This window comes from Marmota flaviventris, chromosome 14, assembly GCF_047511675.1.
Source record: "Marmota flaviventris isolate mMarFla1 chromosome 14, mMarFla1.hap1, whole genome shotgun sequence".
NCBI classification, from domain to species: Eukaryota; Metazoa; Chordata; class Mammalia; order Rodentia; family Sciuridae; genus Marmota; species Marmota flaviventris.
The window spans coordinates 89,175,515-89,187,870 of NC_092511.1; the positions used below are offsets into that span (position 1 = coordinate 89,175,515).

General features: G+C 44.1%; 1 pseudogene; it reads left to right on the top strand.

Moving 5' to 3' along the window:
- Nucleotides 1-6,473: 6,473 nt before the first annotated feature.
- LOC114078747 (ubiquitin-ribosomal protein eS31 fusion protein-like) lies at nt 6,474-8,309 on the top strand (annotated as a pseudogene).
- Nucleotides 8,310-12,356: the final 4,047 nt, after the last annotated feature.

Consider the following 12,356-nt stretch of genomic DNA (forward strand, 5'->3'; position numbering starts at 1 on the left):
TATTTTATTTAGAGAGAGGGTCTCAATGAGTTGCTTAGCAGCTAGCTTTTGCTGAGGCTGGCTTTGAACTTTGTGATCCTCCTGCCTCAGCCTCCTGAGCCACTGGGATTACAGGCGTGGGCCATCCCGCCTGGTGGCGTTTTTGTTTTTTTTTTTTTCTTTTTTTTCACACTGGTATTGCTTTCTAACTATCTTGTTGGGTTTCCCAAGAAATATTGCCCAAAGCCTAGGGATTTTCTAGGAGAGAAGGTTTGTTCAGTCAGAGGTCTTGAGTTACTGGGGGAAATGCATCACAGATCACATCTCAAGGAAGAGCAATAAAAATAATCATCACAGTAGATGTTTTATGTGTGAAAACTAATTTAATTTTTTTCTGGTATCAGGGATTGAGCCCAGAGGTGTTCAACCACTGAGCCCCATCTCTAGCCCTTTGAGACAGGGTCTCGCTAAGTTGTTGAGGCTGGCTTTGAACTCGCGATTCTCCTTCCAACTCCCGAGCCATTGGGATTACAGGCGTGGGCTACAGAGTCCAGCTAATTTAGTCTTTTCAACATCCCTATTTTATACACAAGAACTGAAGGCCCAGATAGTACGAAGCAACCCAATCAGTGTTTTCTAAAGACAGATCAAGTGTTCAACTTGATGGCATTTGAAAAACAAGTTTGGAAATGAAAACTTGACTCAAAAGCCCTGTGACTATTAAAAGTCTATATTTTAGTTTTTATAGTATACCCATCTAAAGAGGAGAGGTAAAGGCCAGATGTGATGATACACCCCTGTAATCCCGGAGGCCGAGGCAGGAGGATTGCAAGTTTGAGGCCATCATGGGTAAATTAGAGAGAACCTGTTGCAAAAGAAAAAAAAATAAAAAGGGCTGGGGATGTAGCTCAGTGGTACAGCACCCCTGGGTTCAATCCCTAGGACCACAATAAAGGATGGATGAATGAATGAATGAATGAACCAATAGAAGAGAGGTAGGCAGACAGGATGGAGAGAAGACAAAGGAACTGGGTGCAGATGGGAGACAAAGAGGACCAAGGTCACCGGCAGGCAGACCTTTTGGAGCCTACAAGGCTTTAACCTATTGAAGTACTTCCGTGGCCGGCTCCCTGGGGCAAAGCTGGTTAATTTGGACTTGTTTCCAAAGAAACTATATAAAAGTTGGAGCCCTGAGTTCTTGGTGGGGGAAAAGGATGTGGAGAATGTGACCTGCATGTATCTGTCTGTCTGTCTGTACATTTACCCTCGAGACCTCTGGTCTCTGCTGCCTCTACCAAGATGGCAGCCCCTCTTGTTACTGGTGTGGGATTTCCTGTTTGTTTTGATTTCTTAGCTGCCTGCCTGCCTGCCTGCTCAGGTTTGACCTCACGCTCACTCAGTAAGTGGCATCCTTCCGGCCACAACCTACTCTGACCTGCCCTTGAGGGTTCAGTTTCTGTCATCCCAGGCTGGCTGCACTTGGCTGCATCCATTACCACTTCCTGCCCCAGGACTGGGGAGGATGGTGACTTGGGTTCCCGTAGCAGAACCCATTTCCCCAAAGCTCCCCGACGAGCTCAGCTTTTTTCCTTAAGGCAGCTGAGGTCGGGGAAGGTGGGAGGGAAGAATCATCTGCGCCAGAGGGAAGAGTAGACAGGTTTTGCATTTCTTTTTAGACTTTATTGTGTGCGTGTAGTGCTGGGGATGGCATGCCAGGCAAGCGCTCTGCCACTGAGCAGCTGCCCCAAGCCCTGCATTTTCTTTCACTTTCAGTCCACTTGAAGCTCCATGTCCTCATTGCTGACACAGTTAGTCTCAAGGGCCATTGACACAGCACCACAATCACATCGCCTTTTGACTGTGACTGCAGGGCTTGCTGCACTGTTGTCATGACAACACTGAATCCTTTCCATCCAAACTGTGGACGTCTGGAATGTGACCCTACTGACAAGCCCCTTACTGTTCATGGATGCCGGCACGAGACACAAGACCCCCGGTCAGAGACAAAAGGCTGCCTTACTCATGGCACAAGCACCCAGTCCAGCTAATTCTCCTTGCTCTCCAAGACTCACAGGGCCAACACGGAGGGGCCCGGATGGCTTGCAGTGCAGCAAGGAATTCTGATCTTGGGAAAAGGACCTCTTTCACGCCTGTTCTTTTTTTTGTCCTGGTAGGAGACATTACCTCATCCCTCAAGGTTTCTCGCTACAAACAAAATTTTGAGAAAAGGCCTCGTAAAGAGTGGTAAGGCCCTCACCGCTTAGTATCCCCAGTAAGAAGACGCAGGGATGCCTCAGGCTATGGCAGGTTGCCACGGTCATCACCTACCCCAGGTGGTTGAGGAGATGAAATGAGATGAACACCTGCATGTAATACACTCCACAATATCAGGTATTACATCAGCATCAGAGTTGGTCATGAAAGTTAAGGCAGTTCTTAACTCTTTATTAATGATTAATGAATATTTACATTAATTATTAATGAAATTGAAGCAGTTCTTTCTTTCTTTTTTTTTTTTTTGGTACTGAATATAAAACCCCAGTACTTTATCTGTATTTTATTTAGAGACAGGGTCTCACAGAGATGCTCAGAGCCTTGCTAAATTGCTGAGGCTGGCTTTGAACTTGTGATCCTCCTGCCTCAGCCTCCTGAGGACTATAGGTGTGCACCACCATGCCTGGCTGAGGCAGTTCTTTTTTTTTGTTTTTTAATACCTTTATTTTATTTATTTTTTTGTGGTGCTGAGGATCGAACCCAGGGCCTCGCATGTGCTAGGCAAGCGCTCTACTGCTGAGCCACAACTCCAGTCCAGCAGTTCTTAACACACCCTTAACATGTGCAAAAGGTGAATGTGTACTCATTGAATAGTAACTTAAATGCTATAAGGTAGGAGGGATCCTATTTTCCCAACCATACAAATTTGTATGTAATATCTAATAACATCTTGCCTTTTAGATGTTTTTTCAGTGACACTTCCAGATCGTTTGTCCATATTCTTTTATTTTCCAATTGAACTCATAATCCATTGGCTCAGGTCCAACTGGAAAAAACCAGTTATGGAAGAAGACCTGCCGCCTTGGGCCCACCTGTTGGCATCCAACTATAGTAAGTCATGAAGCATTTGCTTTGTATCACTACTGTCAGCAATTTTCATTTGGAAAAGTTTTTCATGAATTTAATAATAGGGTAAAATGTAACAAAACAGTAACAATTCCAGGGCCACAGCACTGGCTAAGGCGACAGCAGTGCCCCTAGACCACTGGCTGGCTAAAGGGCCACTTGTCATGCTTGTCACTGGTCAGCGGAGTGAGGAAGTCCATCATAAGAGGCAGCTGCCGGGTGGGCATGTGGCCTGGAGAACTAACACAGGAAGCTCTAAGATTGTTCACCCTGGGCTCCTGCAGGAAGTAGCTGTCCAAGCCTTCACTAAGCCTGACCTCAGTTGCCTGTGTGTGCCCCAAGAAGAGCGTTTGTTTGGCCACCTTCCTTCCAATAGGCACAGTCCTGAGTACATGGGGGCTCTGCTTCATGCTTATCAGCTTATTAAAAACTTGGGAGGCTGGGGACGTGGTTTAATGGTAGAGCATTCACCTAGCATGCATGAGGCCCTGGGCTTGATCCCCAGAACTGCAGTGGGGTGGGGATTGGTTCCTGGATACACAGCTGGAAAGGCTAGAGGGCCTCAGGGAGAAAAAAAAAATTAGAGCCTGGGACTTAGATGTCATCCCAAACCAGTCTGAGGTTGAGAGAGACTAATAGGCAGGGACTTGAAGCTACCAAGATGAAAGGAAATTATAGCTCAAAGAGGAAGTGCAATAAAGTCACTCCAGCCGGGGGCAGTGACACAGGCTTTGTAATACCAGCGACTCTGGAGGCTGAGGCAGGAGGATCACCAAGCTCAGAGCCAGCCTTAGCAATTTATTGAGGCCCTAAGCAACTTAGTGAAACCCTGTCTCAAAATAAAGTAAAAAGGGCTGGGGATGTGGCTCTGTGGTTAAATGCCCTTGGGTTCAGTCCCCAGTACATTAAAAAAAAAAAAAAAGTACACTACAGCATGATCTGTTTGTTTTTTTAATGGTTTAGCTTTTACTTTTATTTTTTCCACAATTTTATTGGTGCATTTTGGTTGTACATAACGGTGAGATTTGTTGTTACATATTTGTACATGCAATAACGACTTTTTAAAATAAATCATATAACATTTGTTAATTTATGCTTATTTGTACCATATTTATTTATTATGTTATTGTTATATACATATTGCTGGTTAATACATTCTTTTCTTTAAAGAGAGAGAGAGAGAGAATTTTAATATTTATTTTTTAGTTTTCGGCGGACACAACATCTTTGTTTGTATGTGGTGCTGAGGATCGAACCCGGGCGGCACGCATGCCAGGCAAGCGCGCTACCGCTTGAGCCACATCCCCAGCCCCAACTTTTTTTTTTTTACGGCTCCACTCTACAAGAGAAATTGGAGGAAATGGGATGGGGGAGGGAAAGACTAATGGAGGAGCTGCCTGGTCTATATGGGAGATTCAGCTTATCACAAGGTTGTCCATGTCTGTGGCAGAAGCAGGTTCCCACAACTCTGCAAGCCACCTGCTGCCTAGTTACAATCAGATCCGTCCTGGAACCAGTGTGAACCACACTTGACAGTGACTGTCCTCCTAGGGAATATATATTTATTTCTTTTTAAACAAGTATATCAGGCATGATGGCAAATACCTGTAATTCCAGCAGCTCAGGAGGCTGAGGCAGGAGGATCGAAAGTTGAAAGCCAGCCTCAGCAACTTAGCAAAGCCCTAAGCAACTTGGTGAGATCCTGTCTCTAAATAAAATATAAAAAGTGCTGGGGATGTGGCTCAGTAATTAAGTGCCCTGGGTCCAATCCCTGTTACCAAAAAACAAAGAAAAATCAAAACAAGGGTATGACAACCTGCACACCAAAATGAATTCTTGGTCACTGTAAACCAGTCACCTGATAAGGTAATGGTACTTGTTCTAAGAATGCAACCACAGTTCAGAGCATTCTGCAAAGAGTCACCCCATCTGTAGTGATGCTGTTGAATATGCCCAATGTTGTGACCTGTCTTCAGCATGAGGTTTGAAGTTGGGGAACCAGAACAAGCTTGCTGGGTGGAAGGGCCGTGAGGTTGGGTAAGACCATGTGAAAGAGGATGGATACAACAAAGAGGCATGTTTCCTTAGTGAGTCACGAACTTCCTGCAAACACAGAAGGTTTCAGAAATGTTTTTGAGAAATGCAACACTGTAGGACAATACCTTACACTCACTATTTCCTAGCATAGTTCTGGGTGCCAGGCAACCCTACAGAGTAGGGAAAACCATCTCTGTTAGGCATAGAGGAGCTGGGAACCTGCCTAAGTGTACACAATTCATAAGGGGTGAAGCTGGGATTTGAACTCAGGCAGTCTGTCACAAAAGCCCACACTTTCTGGGGGGAAGGGGTACAAGGGATTGAACTCAGGGGCACTTGACCACTGAGCCACATCCCCAGCCCTATTTTGTATTTTATTAGAGACAGGGTCTCACTGAGTTGCTTAGCACCTCACCATTGCTGAGGCTGGCTTTGAACTCATTATACTCCTGCCTCAGCCTCCCGAGCTGCTGGGATTACAGGCGTGTGCCACCATGCCTGGCTATGCTTTTTTAAAAATATTTATTATTTTTTAGTTGTAGTTGGACACAATATCTTTATTTTATTTTTATGTGGTGCTGAGGATCGAACCCAGGGCCTCACATGAGCTAGGCGAGCACTCTACCACTGAGCCACAACCCCAGTCCCCCGGCTATGCTTTTTATCACTACATCAAACTGCTTCTTGGTTAAAACAAAAGAGCATTACCCTCTAAGATGTAGACTTGAAGGGGAAGAAGCCTGTTTAGAAAACTGTACCAGATGAATTAATTAGAAAATCAACTTTGCCACTACATATATATATATATATATATATATATATATATATATTTTGTGGTACTGGGGACTGAACCCAGGGGCACTGTGCTACTGAGCTACATGTCCTGCCTCCTTTTAAATTTTGTGACAAGATCTTGCTAAGTTTCCCAGGCTAATCTTGAACTTGAGGTCCTCCTGCCTCAGCCCATCAGGTTGTTAGGATTACAGGTGTTAGAGTCTGTAAACAAGTCAAAATAACACCTGGCATTTTGCCAGGGGAATGTTAGAATTCGTAAACAAGTCTGGATGGTGCCTGGCAAAATGCCAGAGGGAGTGGTTTGAGAAGTAACAAAAGTGAGAAATTAAGTGTGGAGATTCCTTATTGGTTGACTGATGTATCTAGTTTATGCTAATTAGATAAGCTGTGTGGAATGTATAAATACCGCTCCTGTCCTGCAATAAACGGCTCCCACTCCTGCTGTATCAAGTACACAAGTTATTCGTCATGACGTCGTCTATAATCCTAGAAGCTCAGGAGGCCAAGGCAGGAGGATCGCCAAGCTCAAAGCCAGCCTCACAATGGCGAGGTACTAAGCAACTCAATGAGACCCTGGCTTTAAATAGGGATTGGGATGTGACTTAATGGTTGAGTACCCCTGAGTTCATTCCCCAGTACCTCCCCACCAAAAAAAAAAAAGTGCATTACTGGATGAACTGATATCCCAGGCAAATAAAGAACTACCACTTATGGGGTCCCTTCTCCATTTAAGAAACCAAATTATACTCACTAGAATCATTTGGTTTACCTTCAGTCCTACCCTGTAAGAATATATTCTATCCTGGATCAGGAGGCATTTCGTTGTTCAATATGCAAATTACAAGGTCATACTAGACTTTGAGGGGAACCAGTACCCTGCCTTTCCAGTCCCAAGAGCTCAGGCAATTTCGGGGCTTCCTGGGAAAACCAAAGACAATCACCAAGTCCTCAGGAGTTTCACTAGGTGTCCCCCATTCCATAACTACTGGCCACGTGACCTCCATCAGGCACGAGCGACCTCTGGTTCCACCGGCTGTGGCTTTCCAGCTGTACTCTGTCCCTGGTTCTCCCACTCCTCCACCATCCATTTTGCCTAGTACCAGGACTGTCCCCTTCCCCATGCTCAGCTCTGTGAGAAACTCCTGTCCATAGGGTCTGGAAAGAGAAGGCCTGCCTTGGAGGCAGACCAAGTCAGACAAGTCATACCGCTTCTTGGAACCTCGATTTTTTCACTGGTAAAATGGAAAACACCAGTATATTTCACCAGATTTTTTTTTAATATTTATTTTTTAGTTGGACACAATACCTCTATTTATTTACTTTTATGTGGTGCTGAGGTTCGAACCCAAGGCCTCTCACGTGCTAGGCGAGAGCCCTGCTGCTGAGGCACAACCCCTGTCCTATTTCACTGGATTTTATAGGGATTAAATGAAATTATGTACCTTGAACCATATCACTTCATTTAGTTACTTCTCAAGTATTTATATGTACACTAAACTGCATAAGTAATTTTTTAAAATTTGGTGTTGGGGATTGAACCCAGGGCCTTGTGCATGCAAGGCAAGCAGTCTACCAATATACCCCAGCTCTCCATAACTACTTTTAAGGACTCAGAGAACAACAAAATCAATTAGGATCCTTGAGAAGTTATAGTCTTACAGGACAAATGAAACATAAAAGTAATTGCAATTATAAAGCATAATGCAAGCTGGGCATGGTGGCCCATACCTGTAATTCCAGCTTCTTGGGAGGCTGAGGCAGGAGGATCTCAAGTTTGAGGCACATTCTCAATTTTTTTTTAAACAGAATGCAGTCAGTATCATAACACATAAACATGCTAAAGTGGAACTCTGCAAATGTTTGTTACATGCAAAATACTCTAAGCTTTTCCTTTCTGATCCACCATCTGTGGTGGAACTGCTGCTGAGATAGATTTTCTAAAAACAAAAAATTCTTGCAGGAAGACTATCATGCTCAAGGCTGAACCCTTGGATGCTATAGAAAATGTAAAGGTCAAGATCCCCAATTAAGGAAGGAATTCCTTCTGATCAACAGAGACTGATCTGTGTTGGTAAGCAACGGGATGAACTTTGTCTGACTACAACATGGAGAAGGAATCCACTCTTCATCTTGAGCCGAGGCTTTGTGGTGGTGCTAAGAAAAGGAAGAAGTCTTAGACCAGTACCAAGAAGAATAGCCTAGGAGAAAGAAGGTTAAATTGGCTGTCCTGAAATAATGAAATTGGCAACATTCGTTGCCTTCGTCAGGAGTGTCCTTCAGATGAATGAGTTTTCATGTCCAGCCACTGTGACAGACATTATTGTGGCAAGTGTTGTCTGACTTACTGATGCAACAAACCAGAAGACAGCATGCCTTAAACATAGCAGCTTGGGAGGCTGAGGCAGAAAGATCACAAGTTCAAAACCAAACTTAGAAACTTAACAAGACATAAACAACTCAGAGAGACCCTGTTTCTAAATGAAAAATAAAAAGAGCTAGGGGTGTAGCTCATTGGTAAAGCACCCCTGGTTTCAATCCCCAGTACCAAATAAATAAATAAGAGACATGAACTAATAACAAAAGAAAAAAAATACTCTGTAAGGTTTTGTTTAATCTAAATTCTAGTCCCTACAACCAAATACATGCTGAGACACTGTTAAAAAAATTCTTCCAAAAGAGAAAATTATGGCTTCCAATTGTCTCCCGAATAAAGTAAAAACTCTTTATAATGGCATTCTTTCTTCAATAAAGAGATCACAGACTCTTTCTTGGCTTTGTTCCACTCCTTACACTTGCCCTGCAGTCAGCTGAACCCAGCTCTTCCCAGTTCCTGAAACATGCCTCGGGCTTCCCACCTTCATGCTTTTGATTTTTTTTTTCTGTGTCCCTTTGAAACCTCCTACCTCTAGCTTCTACTGAAATACAGCCAGACTTTATGTCACAACCACTACTCACCCTGTCTCCTAAGGCAGAAGTGATTTCTCTGATCTTTTCCTTGTGGCACTGATACAGCCTGCTTTTGTGAGTGTGTGTGTGTGGGGGGGGGGGGGCATGCTGGGGATCTAAGAATCACAAAAGACCACATATCATATGATTGATTCCATGTGTACATGGAAGATGTCCAAGTAGAAAAGGCAGAAAAGAGATTGATGTTTGCCTAGGTGGGAGGTAAGGACGAGAGAGAGACTGGTAATGGGAAAAAATTCTTATGCTAAGCAAAAGTTCTGCCTCTAAGCTATACCCTATTGCATCCTGCTTCTTATTGCAGTTATCTGTGTTTTGCTTCTCCTGCAAGGCTGTGACATCCCAAGGTCTTGAAAATATAGTGCACATATGTTCGAGAGGTAACTAAATAAAGTGACTAGTCTGAAGGGACTATTTCTATGCAGGGCCCAAGCAGATGTCTGAGCCACCTGTTCAGGCCCAGGTAGAGGAGCAGGGAATTCTGAAGATCTGTAGGAAGAGGCAGCACAATAGCGCACACATGGACCTGAATGAAGCTCAAAGTCCTTGCTCTGAATCCACTGTGGTAACTACAGTCACTCCAGGGGTCTTGTTCTACCAGGGTGCCCCAGTCCCTCAGCATCCTTTTAAGAGAATAATCCTTTTAAAAGTTGTTTAAACCAGATTTGGTGCACACCTATGACCCCTGGATTCAACCCTCAGTACAAAAACTAAACATTAAGTGAAAGAAGCAAGTCACAAAAGACCACATAGCATATGACTCCATGTATGTATATAAAATGTCCAAATAGGAAAAGCAGAAAAGAGATTAATGGCTGCCTAGGTGGAAGGTAAGGACGAGAGAGACTGGTAATAGGAAAAAAATTCCTTTTTTCAATATTTTTTAGTTTTGGTTGGACACAACAGCTTCACTTTATCTATTTATTTTTATGTGGTGCTGAGGATTGAACCCAGGGCCTCACACATGCAAGGTGAGCACTCTACCACTGAGCAACAATCCCAGCCCCCAAAGGAAAAAGTTCTTATTGGAGTGATGAAAATGTTCTTTGGATTTTTTATGATGCCAGGGATTTGAACCCAACTCTGGAGGTGGAGGTTGGATGATTTCAGGTTCAAGGACAACCTTAGCAACTTAGTGAGACCTTGTCTCAAAATAAAAAATAAAAGGGCTGGGAATGTAGTTCCTTTGTAGAGTATTACTGGGTTTGATCCCTAGTACCTCAACAAAACAAAACAACAACAACAACAAAAACTTTTATTGAGATATAATTTATAGGTCATAAGATTGTTTCATTTAAAAAAGTAGTGTTCTGGGCTGGGGTTGTGGCTCAGCAGTAAAGTGTTCGCCTAGCATGTGCAAGGCCATGAGTTCCATCCTCAGCACCACATATAAATAAATAAAATAAAGGTACATATAAAAAAAGTAATGTTCAGGCTGGGTGCAGTAGTGCAGTCCTGTAATCCCAGCAGCTCAGGAAGTTGAGACAGGAGGATTGTGAGTTCAAAGCCAGCCTCAGTAAAAGGGAAGTGCTAAGCAACACAGTGAAACCCTGTCTCTAAATAAAATACCAAATAGGGCTGGGGATGTGGCTCAGTGATCTAGTGCCCCCGAGCTCAATCCCTGGTACCCCCCCCCCCAAAAAAAAAAAAAGAAATGTTTAATATTTTTTCATCTGTATTCAGAACTGTGCACCAATGATTAACATCATATGGAATATTTTTTTTGGGGTGGGGGTACCAGGATTGAACTTGGGGGCATTCAACCACTAAGCCACATCCAAGCCCTGTTTTTTATTTTTATTTAGAGACAGGGTCTCACTGAGTTGCTTAGCACCTCACTGTTGCTGAGGCTGGCTTTGGACTCACAATCCTCCTGTCTCAGCTTCCCGAGCTGCTGGGATTACAGACATGTGCCACCATGCCTAGCTCACATGTAACATTTTTGGGTTCAGTCTCCTAGCATCATAAAAAATCCAAAGAACATTTTTCATGAGAAAATTTTTCCCATTATCAGGTTCTCTCTCTTCCTCACCTTCCATCTAGGCAACCATTAATCTCTCTTCTGTCTTTCCTACTTCAAACATTTTATATATAAATATATATATATATATATATATATATATATATATATATATATATATATATATATACATATAAAATCATATGAGGTCTTTTGTGATTTGCTTCTTTCACTTAACATTTAGTTTTGAACTGAGGATTGAATCCAGGGGAACTCCACCATTGTTACATCCCCAGCCCTTTTATTATTTATTTTTGAGACAGGGTTTTGCTAGCTTATTGAGGCTGGCCTTGGGCTTGTGATCCTCCTCCCTCAGCTTCCTGAATCACTGGGAGTTGCAACTGGGCCCAGTTTTCCAACCCTTTTGTGTCCATGTGTCAGCATGGACACAGATTATAAATCAGCCTTAAGGCTTTGGATTCAAATAACCTTCAGGGAGCCCCCACCTTGAGTCCACACACTTCCTTAAGTGCTTTCAAACATTCTACTGTCTTTAATCACAACAGTCCTATGTGGAAATTTTTATTGTCTCAAGCTACAAGGCTTACCTGACTGTCTTTTGGAAGGTTTAGATTTAAAAACAAAACAAAACAAAAGGGCTGGGGATACAGCTCAGTTGGTAGAGTGCTTGCCTTGCATGCATAAGGCTCTGGGCTCAATCCCCAGCACCATAAAAAAAAAAAAAAGTAAAAAACATGGTAACATGGTCCAGGGTAGCAACTCCAGGCCTACAGGGACCTGCAAGCAGCGGGTGGCCAGGTTTGCGAGGATGGGCGCAGTGGGAGGAGCACGTGCATCTTCTAACTTTGGCTGCTGCGGAGTAGCTCTGAGCAAGGATGAGGGAAATGCAGATTTTGTGTGAATTTTCGAAATTTTAAATAAGGAGCAACAGCGAGCCAAACAAAACAACAGCACAGGTCAAATTTGACCCAGGAGACTGCCGCCGTGGACGGGTTTCTTTGGCTCAAAACTCATAGTCAAGTCCCCCCCCCCCCCCCCAAAGAAAACGTGCTGCAGGAGGGCCATCATTCAGTCCTTCATTCCGCCGTGAATTGCCAGTCCCTAGAGGGATGTGGTGGACTGACGCGGAACCGGGTGGAATAGGGAGGCTGCGTTGGGAGCTGCGGAGGAACCGCGATTGGGGATCTGGCCCCGCCAGGAGGGCAGCCGCCTTCCCCACGGCTCCTAGGGCGCCGGGCGCCTGTGCAGGCGGCTGGCTGAGAACCAGGGTCGTGCGGACGTGGGCTTCGGGCGGGTCGGGCGGGACCGCGAGCTTTCCACTAACTTCCCAAGACAGGAGAAAACCCAAACGCATGCGCGCACACACACACACACAAGCTCAATTGCTCTCTTCCAGAAACGGCTCTAATTAGCCCTTCTTGGCTGCCTCCCTCACAGCATAGTGCCGCATCAGGAAAGCAGCGGTAGAGAAAGGCTCTTC